Source organism: Trachinotus anak, unplaced genomic scaffold (assembly GCF_046630095.1).
Source record: "Trachinotus anak isolate AG129_WGS33_773 ecotype Australia unplaced genomic scaffold, CSIRO_AGI_Tana_v1 ptg000007l, whole genome shotgun sequence".
NCBI classification, from domain to species: Eukaryota; Metazoa; Chordata; class Actinopteri; order Carangiformes; family Carangidae; genus Trachinotus; species Trachinotus anak.
The window spans coordinates 1641813-1661244 of record NW_027273858.1 but is presented as its reverse complement, the minus strand read 5'-3'; the positions used below and the strand labels follow the sequence as shown (position 1 = coordinate 1661244).

At 40.2% G+C, this 19432-nt stretch overlaps 1 protein-coding gene and 1 long non-coding RNA gene across 3 annotated transcripts in view; one reads left to right on the top strand and one right to left on the bottom strand.

The window, feature by feature from the left end:
- Positions 1-19432, top strand: part of cdh11 (cadherin 11, type 2, OB-cadherin (osteoblast)) — an 80901-nt gene that overhangs the window by 25076 nt on the left and 36393 nt on the right. The window contains exon 2 of one of the 2 annotated variants that reach the window (XM_071479891.1): positions 11395-11456. The gene's annotated coding sequence lies outside the window, so the exon portion shown is untranslated. Of the gene's footprint in view, positions 1-11390; positions 11457-19432 lie in introns of both variants that reach the window. The other variant, XM_071479890.1, reaches the window with a different exon arrangement.
- Positions 8411-19432, bottom strand: part of LOC139622533 (uncharacterized) — a 118661-nt gene continuing 107639 nt past the window's right edge. The window contains exon 3 of the long non-coding RNA XR_011691296.1: positions 8411-9818. This is a non-coding gene — a long non-coding RNA (uncharacterized lncRNA). The remainder of the gene's footprint in view (positions 9819-19432) is intronic.

Here is a 19432-nt window from a genome sequence, read left to right as displayed (position 1 = left end):
AGCACATGCAGAGAGAGAGAGAGGTGATGGAGCCAGATAGAGACTGACTTTACATTACAACCCTGTGATAGCACCATGAGAGAAAGCGCTGAGAGGGGTAGAGAGAGACGTAGAGGTGGGCAGAGAGACAGAGGAAAGGAAAGGAATGGCTGAGAAAGGAGACGTGGCTAAATATATAACAAGGAGGTTAAAAAAATATAGAGAGACTTGAGAAGAGTAGTTGTGTTGGTGGTGTAGATCAATTCAACACACGCTCACACAGCCAAGAAAAGCAACAGTAAAAAGGTCTGAGGATGTAGACTTGTTTCCAGGTTTACTGTATTGTAACACAGTAAATTGTCTTAGGCTTCACTGGCTGCAGTGTGGGCAGGCTGGCTAGCTGATTTTTTTGCCTGCCTCTTTTAGTATCTCTCAGTACATCCTCCCCGACAGTGGGTCTACAGGATATATACAGTAATTGATTGTTTTGTTTTGTCTTTTTGGTTTCTTTTCACTGAATAATTCTTATATGCTTCTATATATCTTTGAAGAACCGACAAGTCATGTTAGCTGCTACTGCAACTTCAAAGCTGCTTCTTGTGACACTGACATCATTATATGAAATGAAAGTACTAGCATTTGCTTACAGCGCTACATTTGACAGCAGTTTCAGAACATGGCAAATTCAATTTAGTTTGGAGTTTACTGTCTCCCGCAGGTGAGGAGAAAGCGAGGGAGGCAGTGGCACAGTGATGATGGGGATGGAGAGAGGGAGACAGGGAATGGTGGAGAGCAGATCAGGAGTAACCGAGAGAGATAAATGAACATCTATAAACACCCACTAACTCAGCTGTGCTGCAGGACCTCTCTCATTTCTACTCCTGCTCCAGATTAGGACTGAACATAACTCAAAAATAGTGGTGTACGGCTGTGTGTGTGTGTGTGTGTGTGTGTGTGTGTGTGTGGACATGAAATGATGGTTAGAAAATTGTGCTGTACATACAGCATGACTGCCATAGTCAAGTATGGTAGAGGGCAAGTGATGAACAAAGGTTGTGTATGTTCAATATAAATAGAAAACAATGTAAATACTTGGTAAGCGCTCAAAGCATTATGGGTTAGAGGGTAACATGACTTCATCATTACATCTCATTATTTTCTAGTTGTGTTTCACATTTCTCTCATGATTGCTGTCAGTATGGTCATCGGCTCGTTTTGTCAGAGCTCGAGGCTGGCATGCATCCAGTCAGACACCTACATCTGTAACCTCTGGATCTCCTTTCCACGTTAACAATATTACTATTTAAGGAAAATCTAACAGTATCATCCATTTGAGCCAGTTTGAGTCACCTTGACATCAGGTTGTTGGTCACCTGATTTTATGAAGAATGGCACAAGGATCAAAAATATAAAACTATCCACTGTTATCTTTCAAAAAATATATTTGTGGTCACCTTGGGTGGTAAAATTAAACATACTGAATGTTATTAAAATTCTTAACATCTTGAAGAGTCCTGAAACTTTTATCCCTGGCTCTAAGATGGAAACACGCCCCCCAAACAACACTAGCAGCACATTAGAAACAACAAAAAGATTATTTTTGCAGCAACAAAATGACAAGGGTACAAAAGCTACATTCCCTCTTCCATTGATAAGAGTTAATGCTGCTCACTGTTGCTCAGCTTAGCTTTCCATTACTCAGGCATAAGGTGGATATTATTTGCTGACTTATCATTGCCACAGGCTTTCAGTGGATCTTAAAATAAACGGTTAAGACTCTGTGAGCCTAGAAAATCACCAGATGTACAGTAACTTTCATATCAAGCTACTTATTAAGTCTGCATGTTTTTCACAGTGCCAGCTTAGAGCAGAAATCCATACAGTGCTTTGTAGCAGCTCTTCTCTCTTCCTCTCCTTTTCTCTCCTCTCCCCAGATGCCTTTTAGAGCTGTCATTGGAGAGTGACCTGTATTATCTATCTCTGACTCTCTCTCCCCAGCTTTGTCTCTTTCTCCGTCTGAATGGAGATTTAGATAAGAGAGTCTGAGCTGCAAGAGAGCATTCGCCGAATACCAAGAGACAGACCAAAAGAAAGAGAGAGAGAGAGAGAGAGAGAGAGAGAGAGAGAGAGAGAGAGAGAGAGAGAGAGAGAGAGAGAGAGAGAGAGAGAGAGAGGCCAGAGATGAGCGGGGAGTCAGGGCCAGATTTACTGAGCCATTTGTACCTTGTTTCAGACTCGGGAGGTTCCTGCGGCTAGAGAGGCAAACAGCTGCAACGGGCTCAAAGTGCAGTTTCTCATCTGCATCCTGCTTGTCATGACTGAGCTTCACCTTTCTCCTTTTAACATTTGCATTTTGAGGGAGGATCATGCAAATGACAGGATATATGACAAGTGATTGTTGCTTTCAGCTGGTTTCACAAAGGTTAATGACATTTGAGATGATCACTCCTGCATGTGGATTTTTCCGCATCCCAAGATGCAAGTAGGTATAAATAGTGGTTCATATGAAGCTGTTTAGTAAATCTGTATCATATCTAAATCTCAGTGACAACAGAACAGTGGTGAGTGCACTACAATAAAGTATGCAAGGGAGCTGGACTGAATCACATCAAAGACAAAAAAAAAACAGCTTCTTTGAAGGAAAAGCAATAATACATGAACACAATATCTCAAGTCTTCATAATAGAGGAGGGGATGGGGAGTTGTAGCTTTATGGTTTAATAAACTTGTTAAAAATAAAAAGTTATAACTGTGTAGCCTGCAGTTCACCCTATTTGTGTGTGCGTGCATGTTGGTGTCTCAAACGTCCCTATCTACTGTTTTTGTTTTTCTTTATGCTCATATTTATTATTCTGTGTGTGTTTCGGAGTGGGAGCTGTTTTAATCTACTGGATTCTGCATATAACACACACACACACACACACACACTGTCCACCATTTAAAATGTCCCCAAGGTGATCAATGAGGTGGTGATGGAAATGTCATCTGGTGCTCATGCATTTATCATGGCTCATCCAGCCTCATGAATTTCTCCTTTTGGTTTTCAATCATTTTTGCTCTTTCACCACAAGACCATTTGAATGCGGTGATTCATAGGATCGCCAGTGGTTTTCTCTGAGGAGACAGACCGAGCGTGCAGGCATCCAGCGCTCTGACTGGACTCGTTAATTAGTGGGCAGTACAATGATAGGCTGTGTTTACATGAACCTGTGTGATGCGCTGGTGAATAAAGAGATGGGACAGGCCCGAGACCTCAGATCACTGCACAACATGCATAACCACAAATCTGTTATACAGTCTGGCGTGACATGATTTTTATGGTAAACCTTTTGGGTGACAAGTCAACATCTAGATAAAGTTCATCTTTATTGTCTATTGTGTATTGCTGCACATTAAAAATAGATGTTTCTCTGTAGGGTTTCTGTAGATATTATGAAAGACATGGTGGAGCAGTAATGTCAAACATTATTGATCCTTGGGCTGAACTTCTCTTTTTTCTTGTCCCTTCACCCAAAAGGTGACAACTCTGCGGAGCAGGAGAGTTTCTCAATATTTGGTTCATGACCCCACAGAGGGTCACCTGGAGTCACAGATGACTGCGCAACTGTTGTACATGACAACTGAGTGATGAATTAGTGTTTAAAAAAGTGATCGATATTGTATATATATATATATATATATATATGTATGTATATGTGACACAGTGTCAACAGCGGCTACGTTCTGATCCGTTTGTCAGATTTTATTTCCGAGTCAGATATGAGGTTGGCTTTCTGCTCTAAACAGACTTTAAGGAGTAAAATCACAGTGTCAAGCCGGCGTCAAGATACAGTTTTGAGAGATCATAACATATTCATGTGCATGTGCGTGAACTGCTGGGTGAACTGCGAGGAGTGAGAGAGCGTGTCATACAATAACAAACTATCTAAATGAAAATCATCGACAAGTGAGGCAAGTCATAACTGAGTGTGCATGTACTCAAGTAAGTGGCCCAGCCATGCAGAACTGAATATGTAAAAAGCATATTTATCTTCTCTCCCGTGTTCTCCTCCTCCTCTCTCTCTCTCTCTCTCTCTCTCTCTCCTTCTCTATATCCATCATCTATCTCATCCCTCGCCCTTTATCCCTCCTCTTCATCCTGTCAGTTAAATGACCGTTGCTCATTTCTCTCTGTCTCTCTCAGTCAACATGTCAAGTGGAATATATCTCTTCTCTGTCCTCTCTCTGGCTCTCCACCAGCCTTCACCTATGACACAGATCATCTCTGTTGCTGGTTCCCCCAACTCTTCTTGCTCTTATACAATAGGTTACACATTACTGTTGAGGCAAAAAGTGACACACAATTCAGTGTGGTTGTTCTGAAGTTTGGTAAATAGCAGCATATAAAGCAGAAGCCTGCGGTCCTTAAGAGACAATCTTAGCATATGAAAATTAGCTTTTTCACCAGTTTGGTGTCTGCCCCAATCTCCTTCATATTTATATCCCCTGCTCCAAATTAGGTTACCACAACTGCTCTCTGGCAAGCATTGCACTGCATCCTCAAAATGTTTTTTCCATTCTAAAATGAGGAAGTTGACTTTTTGGTTTCCGTATTTTATTTCCCCAGTGATAAACAGGGGAAGGAGAAATTACTGATACAATCAAATGTGAAGAAACAATGAATATACAAGATGCAAATGACTAGTTTGTGCAGATAAGAACCTCGAGGGGCTAATAAAAGCTTCTCACCTTAAAGCAATAAAGAAGTCTGTGGCTGAGAGAATGCTGAGGATGAAGTCTTAAGAGTTTTAAATTACCTCACTAATTTTAAAACATGGGTTGCTTTTTGTAAATGAGCAATGCCGCCTTCCCCAGGGACAGACCTAATTTAGGAAAAAATCAATGCGGGAAATATAATGAGCTACTACTATTTATAATAGCATCACCAAAGGACAGTGCTGATGGCTCACAGATTTCAGCCACATTTGCTCATCTACAGTATGTTACCTTTAAATTCCCAGTGCCCCATGGACTTAAGATTTAATTACAAAGTCTAGACAATAGAATCAAACTACACAAGCATCCTGCTGGACCTGGGTTCATGCATGACACCGTTCATCCATATTACTTTATATCTAGACACAATTGTTTGTTCAGCTCGTTCTTGAGGTGATGATTGTTTTGTCAAAATCAATTAGTGTCTCTGAAGGGAATAACATAACAAAAAGAATATGTCAAACTCTTCCAGCTACAGGAGTCTTCTCCATCTTGCCACGGCTGCTCAGATCAAACTCCGCTTTAAAAGGCATACGGCATCAACATGTCTACCCGTGACCTTACACCCACGCCTGCTGTTCACACATTCTGCACATTTAGCAATTGTACCAAGTTGTGCTTTTCAGTGGCTGCAGCTTACTTCAACAGTAAAAAGTGCACTGACATATCTATATAATTTTATGTGGTCTAACATGTGCGCTTGTATTGCATGACAATATCATTTAAAGGCCATATTTTTCATGGAATCTTAATTAGTGCTTACAATTATGAGACTGATTTGTTGTCTGTCGAGTGGTTCGTCAGTTAACAGACAACCATTCAGACGAGTGGAATATGAGGACATCCTCATATTCCACTTTCTCAAATTGACCTGAATATTTGTGCATTCTGGACTGCTGGTCAGACAAAACAAGTAACTTGTAGCCCTAATCTTAATTTGATTTGCTCAAACTCAACTCAACATCTTTGAGACAGTTTTTTGTGTTCCCATACTTTTAATTCCTCAGTAAAATAAAGAAACTGAAAACCACTGTTTTCAAAAGTAGACAGAAAGTTACAGGTATCCACTGGAGACAACTTCTATCTTTCAGGCTTATCTAACCACATGGTGCTATTTCAGAGCATCTGAAAGAAAAGCAGACATATATGTTTAGATGAGGAAGTGGAAAAATACTCAGGTGTCTACAGCAAATGTTGTAGGAGTAGCACTATTGTGGGAGCAGGACGTCTGAGCTCCAGAATAAAAAATAGGCCTATAGTTTCCAGCCAATCTCGTGTAGAATAACTGCCCGCCACTTGCACCTGCATCTCCTGTGTAACATTTTATTTTAGACTCAGCAATGAGTCAGAGAAGGGGAGGAGGTGGAGGAGGAAGAGGAGGAGAGTGGAGGTGGATGCTTGCCTGAAGATAAAATATATGAAAGGAACTGTGCACCAAAAATAAGTGTAAAGAGTGTAGATGAAGAGTATTCACATAGTTCATTTTACAGACTGGGGCCAAATTTAGACAGGTCCAACATGCATGGCCCATTCTGAAGTGTCCACTTTTTTCCCACAATGCTTGTGACTGTGACACTTTGTATGAAAATCATGCAAGGAAATTTCAGCAACTGAGCCATGTGTGTGCAGACATGTATGTGTGTGGAGAACTACATGGTAACACTATGGCAGTTTGTATACGTTCATACAATGAGTGTGTGTTTGTCTAGTGTTCATGTACCCGTGAAGGCATACTGGCTCATGGATAATACTGACACAGCCAGGGTCCACCAGTCCCTCTCAGCCAGTATATATTAGTGTATGTGTGTGTACTTGTATTTCTATCTTTGTGAGGACCATACAGAGTGAGGACGTTTTGGCCTTGTGGTCCTCACAAGTTTAAATAACTGTTTGAGGGTTAAGACTGGGTTTTAGGGTTGAGGTTAGAATTATGTTTAGGTTGAAGTTAGGAATTCAGTTGTGGTGATGTTCTGATAAAGGGCTAGGGAATGCATTATGTCAGAGTGTCCTCACAAAGATAGAGGTAAAAAGGTGTGTGTGCATGTCTGTGTGTGTGTGTGTGTGTGTGTGTGTGTGTTTGTGTGTGTGTAGCTACCAGCTGTACCCACTGTGCTGATCCTCAAAGCCGCTATCAAATTCTGCTTGCATGATTTCACCACAGTCGAACTAAGAGCATCAAACTCAGGAACACATGCTTACAGTTACAAGCTATATCCACCCTCACATTCATGCATAAAATCACTTTCTCACTTAAATCAATTAACTGAGGTGACATATTATGATCACATGTCACAGGTGTTTTCGGCTGCTTGCTATCAAACATATGATTTATAAATCTGATTTTTGTACCATGTGCGATTCCAGGAAGCTGCGATCACTCTTAATCTGTTAAAAGGAGCCACACAAAAATAAGCTTTTCTCATCTGCAAAGGGTTATATTCAGCTATCAGATGGTTTATATTACTGTAAACTGCAATGGTCAAATACTGCTTTAGAGGAAAAGGTTTGTTTTTTAGGACAGTCTGGCCACCCTGTAACCATCCATTATTGTCAAAGTCTGCAGGGGCATCTTAAACTCTGGGTCAAGGATGACTTAAGGGCCCTTGGAAGTTCCTATAAGGAAAGGTCATGTGGTGAAGTGTCCCATAAAGCAGATAGCATTGGTTGTCTAAAGAGTAAAACAGGTTTAAAAAAAAAAAAAAAAAAAAAGCTTCAGATTTTATTGCCAGTTTTGACAAAATATTAGCAATTGCCTTTTGCCTTTATAGGACAGCAAAAAAAAATGTGCTCCCAGTTTTAGTGGTGATGCTGAGATTCCAATTGGCTGCTATCATTGAATAAATCCTAGTATCTTGATTTAGAAACTAGATGAAACATCAGATTTTAATCCGGGAGAGCGTAATGTGCTTGGATAGAGCTCAGTTAGATGACTATAATCAGAATAATTATTCTGGTCTCACTCCAGCTTCAGGCCTTTTAGCTAATGACAGACACAAAACTAATGGCTAGATTTCAAGCTGTCTATTTGCATGTGTGCATGAAATGTGTGTGTGAATTTGTGCATGTGTTTGAGCAGGTTGGCTTGCCTAGAATATTTGCAGACTGCTCCAAAAAGTCTAAAAATGTCTGAGTATTTTCTGCAGTGATGGGTAGGTAATGCCTGTTTGTATCCTGAACCGACCTTGTTACTGGCAGCTGCAGGCCGTATTATTGTATACCTGCTTTGGTTCTTCTGTCGAACAGAACAGCGCTCACACAACGACGAATCACAATACAACAGAAATATTCAATTTCTTGCATCATGAAATGAGAGCTGAACACTAAGTGCTGGTGTTTTGCTTCTGGATGCTTGTTGTGTAGTGCAAGAGAGTGGAATAAAGAAGGGCTATGCAGTACTTTCAGTCTAAAGATTCACATGTTAACATATTCTGATGCACTGAACAGTCCTACTGGGGACACACACCACAGACCATGTGCTTTATGTTTATTGAAGACAAAACAACAATCTGTACATGCAGGGCAATGATGGAGTTAAATCATGCACCATCCAACATTTCAAGTATTTTCTTGATTGTTATTTATTGCTGAAACAAAGCATTTGATCTGCTGGTCCTCTCCATGTTTAGAATGAGGAAAATCACTCTTCACGTGTGAATGCAAATCATCAAAATAAATCAATACAAAATATTATCATTTTCTGGAAGCTTGTGTGCATGCAGTGAAACATGTGCGCCACAGAGTTGTTGGAAGTGGCCTACCAATCAATAGGTCTTTGCGCATTTCATATGAGAACCAATTTAGACAGTGCTTTATAGTATTGACAGTATTGTCTCAGGGTCCATTGCAATACCACAACACGGTGAAATCCATTTTCTCTCACATAACAAGCTGTCATTTTCTGGTTGGAATAAGCTCAATCGTCTCGGCATACCAAGCAGACAGATTTACTCTAGCTGCACAATGATAATAACAATAGTACAATAGTGACTGGTATAATTTCACAGCATCATTGCTGATATCATAGAATAATGATTAGCGCTGGGCTTAAAAACAAGCAAAAAAATGGGCCTCATTTTTTTAAAACATCTGAAGGTGTAGTTACAGGCAATGTAATGCATTGTTGCTATTCACAACATGTGCTGTGTCAGCACTTATTCCTACAGATACTGTGGTAATCCATTTTTTTCTTCTTTAACAAAGTGAAAGAAACGTGTGTCCCTTGCATACAAATCAGGCCGATGATGATTGGTGTTATACCAGAGGGATATTGCCAAGACTTAATAATGATTTGTCACAATGCTCTGCTGATGATGGAGGTGTTTGTGGCACCTTCTGTTGTACTGAAAACCATGACGATGCTGATGGTGCTGGAAGTGTGGCTGCACTGCTGGTGTCGCTCTCATGTAATGCAAACGAGCTAAAGGTATTATGTAACTTCTTCAAATTAAAATGTACAAAACATGTGTAGACCTACAGTATATGGTTTGTTGAGTTGTGTACTTAAATTTTCCCAAATATTTCCTGCAATTTTCAAACCTAGAGAAAATTATTTTCTTGTGCTCTTTAGTTGCTAGAAAAAAAATAGCAGGAAGGTTAATTATTGCAGTGTCTTGGTCCTCCAAGCTGTGTGATCTTTCACTTCACATTTAGGAAGATGTGGATACAAGAAGTGTGGCACTGAAGATAAAGTCAGTTTTGCCCTTTTGATATTTAGCCATTGTAACGTTATAAAATAACTCCCTCACAGCATTTTTCTTTATCACTTCACTCATGTACCATCACACCCACATAATTACTAGATGGAAGGGAACACATTCTTTTTTTAGAAAATCTTATGTTGCTAGACTGCTTTCTTCTGTGTCACCCTGTGAAGACTTGCAAAAATCACAAATATTCCTCCACCGTCATGCAGGCGAGCTGCCCTGTACAGCCCCACAGCACCTCCACTGTGAGTGGCTCCTCTGGGAAGGTCAGGGTTAAGTAGCTTGCTCAAGGGCTTCTCACTAGTAGTTACTGATGGAGGCCAGAGCATGTCCTGTACATTTTCCTGCCCTGGTAACACCTCAGGTGATCTGGGAATGCAACTGAAACACAAAGACAGGCAGAGCTGTTATGTAATAGTTACTGGTTATTTAAAACTGAGCTTTATGTGGAATATGTCACCCAATACAAGAGTGTTTTTGAAGTTTTTAAAAGCTTTTGGGCAGTGATGCAGCACTGGTGCTCAGAGGCATAGGTTTAATTAAATCAGGATGTGGCTAAACAGACAATACATGTGTTCAAATCTTTGTTGGTTCTGGTCTCTTTGTAAGAATTGTTCATTCATTCAACAAATGAAATGACACCAGCATTGTTCTTAAAGGTCTAGGTTCTATATTAATACTGTGAAAGTATCAAAGCCTCAGTCCACAGAGAAATGCACACAGCCTGTATTCAGAAACTGAGCCTTAAAACCAGCCGTCAGGACTCCTGGAACTTTGTGATGTCACAACAAAGCAGTCACTGCTCTCAGCCATGCATCAAGCCCCGCCCACCACGACCCATCTTCCAACATTGCAGGATTTGGTTTCTTTTGGAGTTTTGGAGTCAGCAGTCAGCCAATCAGAGAGAAGCCTGTAAAATGAGGAGATGTAAAGCTACATTGAGGTGGTTTTTGGCACTTAAAACCACAAATCCATTTTCTTATGGATATCAAATAAAACACTGGAAAAATGTAAAATATGGGACATAAATAAATAAATACAAGTAATGCCTCAGAACATTTCCTTTTCATAGCAATATTTATATGTTAAGCCTAAATCCAACCTGAACCTGCAGTATAAACATGAAAATGAAATGCAGAAGAATATGGACCAAATTTATCACACCCACTGGCTCAGCCAATCAAAAACACTTTAAGTCTTAAGCACAGCGAGCTAGCTACATGCTAGTGCACTGTACATCCAGGAAGCAGCTTGGTGAATTTAAAACAGCACTGGCTAAGTCAACATATAAATTAAAGATCTTTTATTTGTATTTAACTTGTTCCAGTCATGCCCAACTACAGCGTAGTTGTTTTGATGTGAGTGAGTGAAATGCAGTGAATCCGTGAAGACAGTGAGGTCAATATGAACACTGTCTGAAAATCTCAAATCCCTGGTGTCTCTGCTGGTGTGCCGTCAGCCTGCTGCTGCTGTCTTTGTTGACATAGTTATTTTGTGGATTGAAAACAATTTTTTAAACTTAGAAATTCATTATCAGAGCTTAAGAAGGAGGATTAGAGGGAGTATCTGACAGTGTTATGACTATTTGAAGGTTACAAGAGGTTTGTTTGTGAAGTTGCTCATGTTTAAATTTGCATAAGAGACTATTTGTAAGTATTTTGAGTAATTCTCTCTCAGCTACAAGTCCGACACCTAACTTCATGTGTTTCTTGTTTTTCTGTTATTTTCCTTCTTATTAATATTCTGACAACAAGCCGCACATCTATCCTCTTACGCTCTTATACAATTACATGCACAACAATATGAGATTCACCATACATTTAATTAACATACATCTAATTACATCATAGTTACATAAAGCATAACGACTTTGAATCCTTTCCTCTTCAATAATTGGTAGTTCTTACATGTGATTAATGCAAATTCCCTCTGTCTCCCTCCTTTTTCTTCCAGGCAGATCTGTGTCACTGTGCAGAGGAGAAAGCTCTCATCGCATCCGACACCAGTAATGAGCTAAAGGTGCGTTCTGCTTTTTTTTTTCTATGGCGCGCATGTGTGTGTGTGTGTGTGTGTGTGTTTGTGTGGAATCAAAAGGTCTGTGAATTGCCATTGACACATCAAGCCCCACAAGGCTGTTTAGCATTCTGTTAAACTGGCACTGTCTCTTTCAGACAGTTAGAGAGCAAGTGAGAGTGATGGGTGTAAGTATACTGGTTTTAAAAGCTTCGTCATCATCTTCTTCATTCATTCATTCATTCATTCATTCATTCTTTCTTTCATGCTTTCATTATATTATATTTGTTTGTGTTCGTCTTTCTTTCTAATTTTCCTGTTTTTGCCTCTGTCTCTCTCAGTAATGATCTCTGTCCTTCATGGTTAATAGAAAATTATGCAGAATTGTTTAGCTTGTATTTGCCTACAGCAGCTTGTTAAAGAGGACTTATAAAAATGCATATTTAATATGATCTCATGCCTGAAAATGTGGCCTACAATGCATTTGCCCTCTAGGCACGTGTTCCCAAAGTCACTGTATCGCAAACCTCACATCTCCCATACTAAGCATTTTTTTCCTTTCGCCCGGAAAAAGTTGAATAGATTAAAGGCAGATCTAATCGATCCTGAGTGTGCTTATCAGTGGCTGGCAGGCTGACGAGCCGATTTCAGAACAGCATAGTCTAATCCGTCAACTGCAGCCTGGAGAGTGGAAAAAGACAAATAGGTAGAAAGACTTACAGACAGTAGGTCAGACAGGAAAAAAAATCATTGAATGTTTTGATTCAACTGTAGTGTGTGAAACCATGAAAGATGGCAGACAGGTAGATTAATACACTGCTAATACCATCATGAAGATTTCAGCCTGCGCCACAGTAGCCCCTCTGTTGGTTTGGACCAGATGGTTTAGTATTCATTTCCTTCCCACACGGATGATGCACTGCTGCTGACTGGGAGCACAGCACAAGCCTTGCAGTTTCTGAGCTGTGATCCAGTCAACTGGCCACAATGATCTGGCCTTTGTTAAAGTCACTCAGGTCTTCAACAACTGCCCATTTCTCCATCCAACAAATACTACAAGACTCAACTGTTCACCTTCTCAAATATATCCAAGACCTTGACATGCGCCGCTGACACGAGATAATCACTGCTAATCACTTCATCTGTGAGTGGTTGTAATGTTTTTAATATCAGATCATAACGTCTTTTACCAGGGTTAGGTCAATGCATTGGTTTTCCTCTGAGGACACTATTTGCCTGTTAATTAAAATCAGACATTGGCCAGTGAGTGTCATTCACATCTGATGAGAAAACACTGTATGATTAACTTAAATTATGTGTTCAGGGTGAAACTGTTTGCATATGAGAAACCTGTCATTTTGTGAGTTGATTATTACAGTTTAAGTAGATTTAGAGCATGGGCATAGTCATTATTCTGTCTTCACACCCATCTATTGATCTATACATCCATCCATCCGTTTCTGTGTATCTAATTAACCCTGGGTTTCAGTGTCCAATGGCTTAAGGTGTAAATGTTTATTCTAGCTCTCGCCATCAAAATCAACTCTTGTGGAAAAACTCTTGTGATGAGAATGGCTTGATTTATAGATAGAGAATGAAGACAAAGTATCAGTAATTGGAGGCTTAAATGTTGTCCTTGAAAAACTCTTATCAGTCAGACATAAATGAAGACTTAAGCTCTTCCTCCATCTGGTTTTTCCTGGATTATGCTTCGTGGCTGCCTATGAAATGTGTCTTGATCGACATCTATTGATTCCTCTGGTAACTTATTATGATTCATGGTTTCAAAGGGTTTAGCTACACTGTGTACTGATTGGATGTTTAACCTTTTGACCTCCAAACAGGGATCTAAGCACATATCCCATAATAGGAGGCATTCATCCAGATGACCTCCTCTGTCACTGTGACAACTCAGTGGCAGGCAAACTGACAAAGAAATTCTGTGGACGTGTATGTGCTTTAGCTTTGTAGAAAAAGAGACAGAAAAGGAACAAAAGTGCTTATCTGAACCAGTCTCAGGTCACATCAGCCCTCTCTCTCTCTCTCTCTCTCTCTCTCTCTCTCTCTCTCTCTCTCTCTCTCTCTCTCAGATTAGTGCCTTCTCCTTTAGGCCAATTGCTGCTGAAAGAAAGCAACAGATTTATTGTCCTGTGTGTGTTCATGTGATGGTACGTGCAAGCATGTGGCAGCCCCGGGCTACCTCTCTGAGTCATTTCAATCTATACCAGCATCACACACACAGACAACAGGGGAACATTAGGACTAGCACCCATTCCCTCTCTTCACTTGTGTTTATTATATGGAGTTTCTAATCTACACTCTATTTCAGTTTACAGGCAGTTCAGCCACAGGGCCCTTCCTCAGCCAAAGGCTTGGGGCTTGGTAGACTTAATCTTGTCTGACTGCAGAACTGCAAACTTTAGTTGCACAGTCCTTACTGTACGGCTGGAGACACGCTGGATGTGTTGTGTTTGCACGGTAGCTGCAGAACGTCTTGGTGTTCATGTCAGCGCCCGTATTAACGGAGTAACATGGCCACGCGTCTCACATGGTCTAAATATTTGGCGCCTCACCTATTTTTCACTTGTGACGCAAAAATAGACAGAGAAAAGAGCATTTTGACATCATACCAGCAATATTACACAAAACCGACACCTTTCACTATAGTCTCTATGTCTTTTCTGTTAATATTAATTAATTAAAAATTAAGAGAAATCCTACATTCAAGTGTCCTACAAACTATGTACACAGCGTGTTTTCCCGCTGCAGATCAGCCAACGGCAGCCACGATGCACGTACCACACATGCAGTGTGTCCCCAGTGTAACACACCAGTTTCAGGTGCAGTGAGACACACTCTTGTAATTATTGTAGTTATGGCAAAATGTCAAACATTGGTTCACACTTCTCTCCAGTGTAAGTTAACCCTGAGAGGCTCTGCTGCTGCAATGTAACCCTTTTGGCTTTATTTACATGCAGATCATGTATATAGTGCATTTACTTGACTTGCATGCTGATTTTGCATTTATTAACTACAGCGAGTGTAATGCTTACAGCAGCATTATTGCAGATTAAGTGTAGCTGCAGTGTAACGATTCCAAAATGAGATACTGAAGCGAGAATTCCCCTGAAACCACACGGTGCCTGTGCCAGAGGTTTATACCAACTCACATCAACAAGCCAACTCAAAACTCCCCATTTTCTGATCGACTAATTATTTGTTGTGTACAAGACACTTGTGCCTCAAAAAGTGGATCAGTCAGGTCACATTTGCTCCTCTCTGCATTTGTGTTGCTTGCACATATGAGGGTATTCCAGGTCTGGAGCACAGTGGAACTGAAGAGTGAATGTGATTAATCAGTTCTGGAGGATCATAATTATTGGTTGGTTGTGCATCCACTTAAGAATGAGAAGAACATATTTTCAACATGCATAGAGACTTAGCTGTAATGGCAAATAGATGGGTTCGCCATCAAAAGGGGAAAGAAGCTGGATATCATGCGTCTTTGAGACACTGATCATTTAATGGAAGCCTGTGTTTGAATGAAAACATTTTTTGCCCTAAATGAAATCAGTTGATTGTCACACTGTTAGAAATTATGTCTTTAACCTACAGGAAAATGTCTGACATTTGCAAAACATTACAAATTTAGATGCAACAGTGAGTGTTAACAAAACAAGCAGAAAATGCAAAGTGCAGCTGTTGCCTATACAGCATTAACAAATAAAATCAGTGAAGGGGCAACACTGTGCTGATAAGCCTTTCTCAGTGTTGAAGTGTAGACTAGAAAATGCTGTTAAAACTCATTAACTATCAGCCTCATATATCTTTAAACATGTGACACTGATGGGTGCCTGGGACGGTAGATAAGGAGCAGAAATTAGGGAGGAGAAGATTCTTTTTCCAGGGATTTACACAAATACACACTGAGTGAATTTTAATGCCCTCTACCAGTATTGATTACCCAGAAGACTGACTGATTGAAAGGTAGATATAGAAAAGCACACATCAATAAAATACTCTGGAAAACCGGGGAAGAGTTTTAAAGATGCTGCTCTTTCCCACCCACATGCAAACACAAACTGCTACCATGTAATGATTCCACAGATCCCACAGTGTCAGTGTACCCAAAAATCCATGATCAGCTCTTTGACTGATTCACGGTTTGTACTGGAAGCTAGTAGCAACTAAATGTACACATCAGGAGTTAAAAGCATGTAGACAAAAACTAAAAGCAAACAGGAGATTAAAAAAAAGCCAACCTTACCACCTCTCACAAATCCAAAAGATTATTCTTACCACCTGCTTTGTTATGAGAGATCTGTTTGTAACACAGTTATGGTTACAGTTACTCTGCCTCCATCCCCGTGCATGCTTGAGTATCTGTGGTTGGGGTTGATTGTGTGGCCATTTCAGGATGACAAAAAGCCAATTTTAAACTGGAGGGAGACAGGTTTAGTCAGTGATGATGACCGCAGATGGATGGATGGATAAAAATGAACATGACTAGAAGCAACATACTGATCATCTTTAAAGCATAAATCCTTTAATGGAAACTTCATGGATAAAAGCGACTGTGTTTTCTTGCTGGCTCATGCTGCCATCCCTTCTCTAGGATCACAAAAGCATGTCACTGCAAATGCTGTATGGACAATGACAGTGGCTTTCTTTAGATTTGTCTTGCACTCAGCATTTTGCCATTTTGAATAAGAGTATTAGCATAATGCGTAGAAATTAGTGAGGTACTGTATATCACATGTTTTGGAGACGGACTCTTTCAGCTTTGGATCATTTTCAACTGCAGAGTCAGAGCTTTTTCTGGATGACGCACAAAGCTATGATGGAAAATAGCATCTCTCAAATCTCTACCAATTAAAAAAAAAACTCCCTCTGACAGAGCTAACACATTAAAATTTACAATTGAATGTTATTGACATTTTTGTGCCTTTTTATGCACTAGGCACCTTCAGGTTCACATGGCTAAGGGTAAAGGTTCAATACCCAGGGATCCTGAAATGCCAGCTCTCCCTTTTACCCAGATATACACAGACATCTATCCAGCTCAGTGACTACCTCTGCTGCCGGCTTTAGGTGTTTGTACCTTTTATATAGAATGCAGATGCAGAATAAAGGTACAATATTCACAATATTCAATAGTCGTGGTAAAAGGAAACTAAAAAGAAGAGAAAGGATTCAATTTTCTGTCTTTGTTTAACTTTAAATGTTTCCGTTCCTGTGAGAAGAGAAGTGAAACAAACAGGGCGACCCTGTATTTAGGGGCAGATGGAGGCTCTTCTCTGCTGTAGCATTATTTTTTGTAAAAATATGTCAAAGATGTTTGCTTATAAAACAGCTATGCAGGTGACGATGTAATCATCACAGCTTTGGGAACATTGAATGAAGACATCAAGCAACAATGCTTAATTTAAAAGCTTAGGGGATCTTCTGTCAGGAGAAAATGGCATTTTAGAATGGATGGAGATATGGAATTATCCTCCAATATGAGATTACAGGCTTGGCTTGATCAACCAAGCTTACATCGCCACAAGGCCACCTGCACTGGATTTCCACAGGAAGTAGAAAAATAATGGTCACTGAACCAAATGTGATCCTTTTATTCCTTTTTTAACATAGATAAACCATCACAGACAGACAGAGAGATAGACAGACAGACTTCTTGTTAACTGTCAAAGGTCAGATGAGACTTTTTTCCTTATCCCTGCATGTAGACCTTGGATGGATGTCATTTTAATTCTGCTCTGCATTGGCCTTTATCTGTGGTGTTGTGCTTTGAATTCGTATTGACTGCTCTGTTTCGTCTTGGTCAGGTTCCTTCCTTACTCTGTTCTGCTCTGCATTTCACTGCTCTGTTTCGTTCTGTTCCTCTGTCAATACATTTCACTCTGTTACGTATGCACCAATCAAACGTAAATATCCTGTAAGCATCAGCACACAGCTCAGAGCCCCGCTGAGCAAAAAGAAAAAACGAGGAGGGGGAAAGAAAGAGAAGGAATGAGCAGATAAATGTGTTTGTGCTGAGATTACCATGCATCATAAACCCATAAACCCTGCAAGGAATCAGAGGGATGGAGGGGAGAGATGGGGATTCGGGACACAGGGAATTCAACAAGAGAGGGACAAGGAGGGGGAAAATAAGAAGAGATGCAAATATGGATGATGGTTAACAGCAGAACAAGAGTAGAAAAACACAAAGAGAGAACAAGAGGGAGGAAAGTGAAGATCAGGAGGGAGCAGAGAGGATGTCAAAAGGCAGATATACTGAAATACAGAGAGATAGAGAGAGAAAAAAACAAATGTAAGCCCCTGAGATTAACTCTCTCATTTCTCTATGGGGAAGAATAGAAAAAAAAGAGGATTTCCACCTCCTATCCTCTCAGCCTCCCTTTGATATCGCTCTCTCTCTCTTTCTGTCTCATATTCTAATATCTTTACTCTCTATTCATCATGTTGGAACAGACTCGCTGAGCTCGCTAAAGCATGAACACACATAGCTAACCTAGCTGGACACAAATCCCTCTCTGCTGCTCTCTTTCTCCCCCCCACTGCTTCACAATTTCTGTTGATCTCTTCTTTTCTCTATCAAAATCATCCATTATCTGTCTCTTCATAATTTCACTTGTCTGGCGTGAACTTGAAGGCACCATAAATTATTTTAACCTGCCTCTTTCTTCTCCATCTGTGGCGGTTTGGCAGCTGTATAACTGTTGCACGGGGCCAATAACACACAACAGTGCTCATCATTGTTGTGGTCGGTTTAATGAGCTTTGCTAATAAGATGAACAGGCTTCATGCTGGTCGGTTAATGGTACATTCACTGGCCCTCCGCAGCGTAGTGAATTACAGTTTTCACAGCTCACAATGGAAGAACATTTAAGTGAAGGTTGATTCATTCAGTCATTATTGAAGATATTTGCCATGGCTCGAAGGACAGAGTTTTTTCTCCATCACTTAAGCCTCTAACCTGGACTTCAAGAGGATGTTTAAGGACTTTGCTCACAATTTGTTTTAAAAAGTGATGTTCCACTATGACCAAACAGCAAGGTCTAATTTCTCTCTATTTCATTGACTTAGTGTCAGCATTTACCATTTTACAGTGTTCAGTGTTTTAGCTGGTTTGGATCCTCTTGTCAAGACATTTCTTACACGTGTGAGGACCACAGTAGCTGTCACAGTGCAGAGCTGGACGCTGCTGTTGAAATGGGATAGAAAATAAACAGTTCCACAGCTGTGGTGTGAAACAGGTTTTAAAGTGAATCTCAAGCCACTGCAGCAGCATCTCAAGTTACTCTCCATACCTCCTGTTACTCATTTCTCTACTCCCCTTTTTCCTCATCTTCCCTTCACTCCAGTTCTCACTGCAGCAGATATACTTTCCATTCCCTCATCTCTTTCTCTTATTATCTATTTTCTCATTCTCCTTTTTGATTTTTTTGGTTATTCTTTTCTTCATCCCTGCTCTAAACCTGAATTTTACTCCTGCACGCTGATGTAGCTATTCTGCAGGTAACTATAACAAAGTGACTAATTAATATTCTTGCATATGGCTCCTTTCATTGACTGGCACTGCTGCAAAACTGGTGCTCCAGCTGTTATTTAGGACAACCTCATGCCTTGAATATAAAGTCAGCTGCCTGTCCGCATAACCAGTCCTCCCATGCTGCTTTCTCTGTCACCAGTCCATGACCAGCACTGGACACAAAGACATGCAAGCAGAAGACAAATCACAATTCTCACCATGTCCACATGGGTTGTGTAACTCTTTGTGTTGTTGCATTTTTAAAGAAATACACATAAGATTCAGCCACAATGTACTTATGGTGACCTCACTGACTTTAATGCAGTAGAAGTAAGAAGGATTTATCCTCCTTTATATTTACTTTATAGCCTCATTCTTGTTTTCTTTTTTTTTTCTCTTGTGGTTATGTGGCCTCTCTCATTCTCTCTCTCTCTCTGAACTTCCT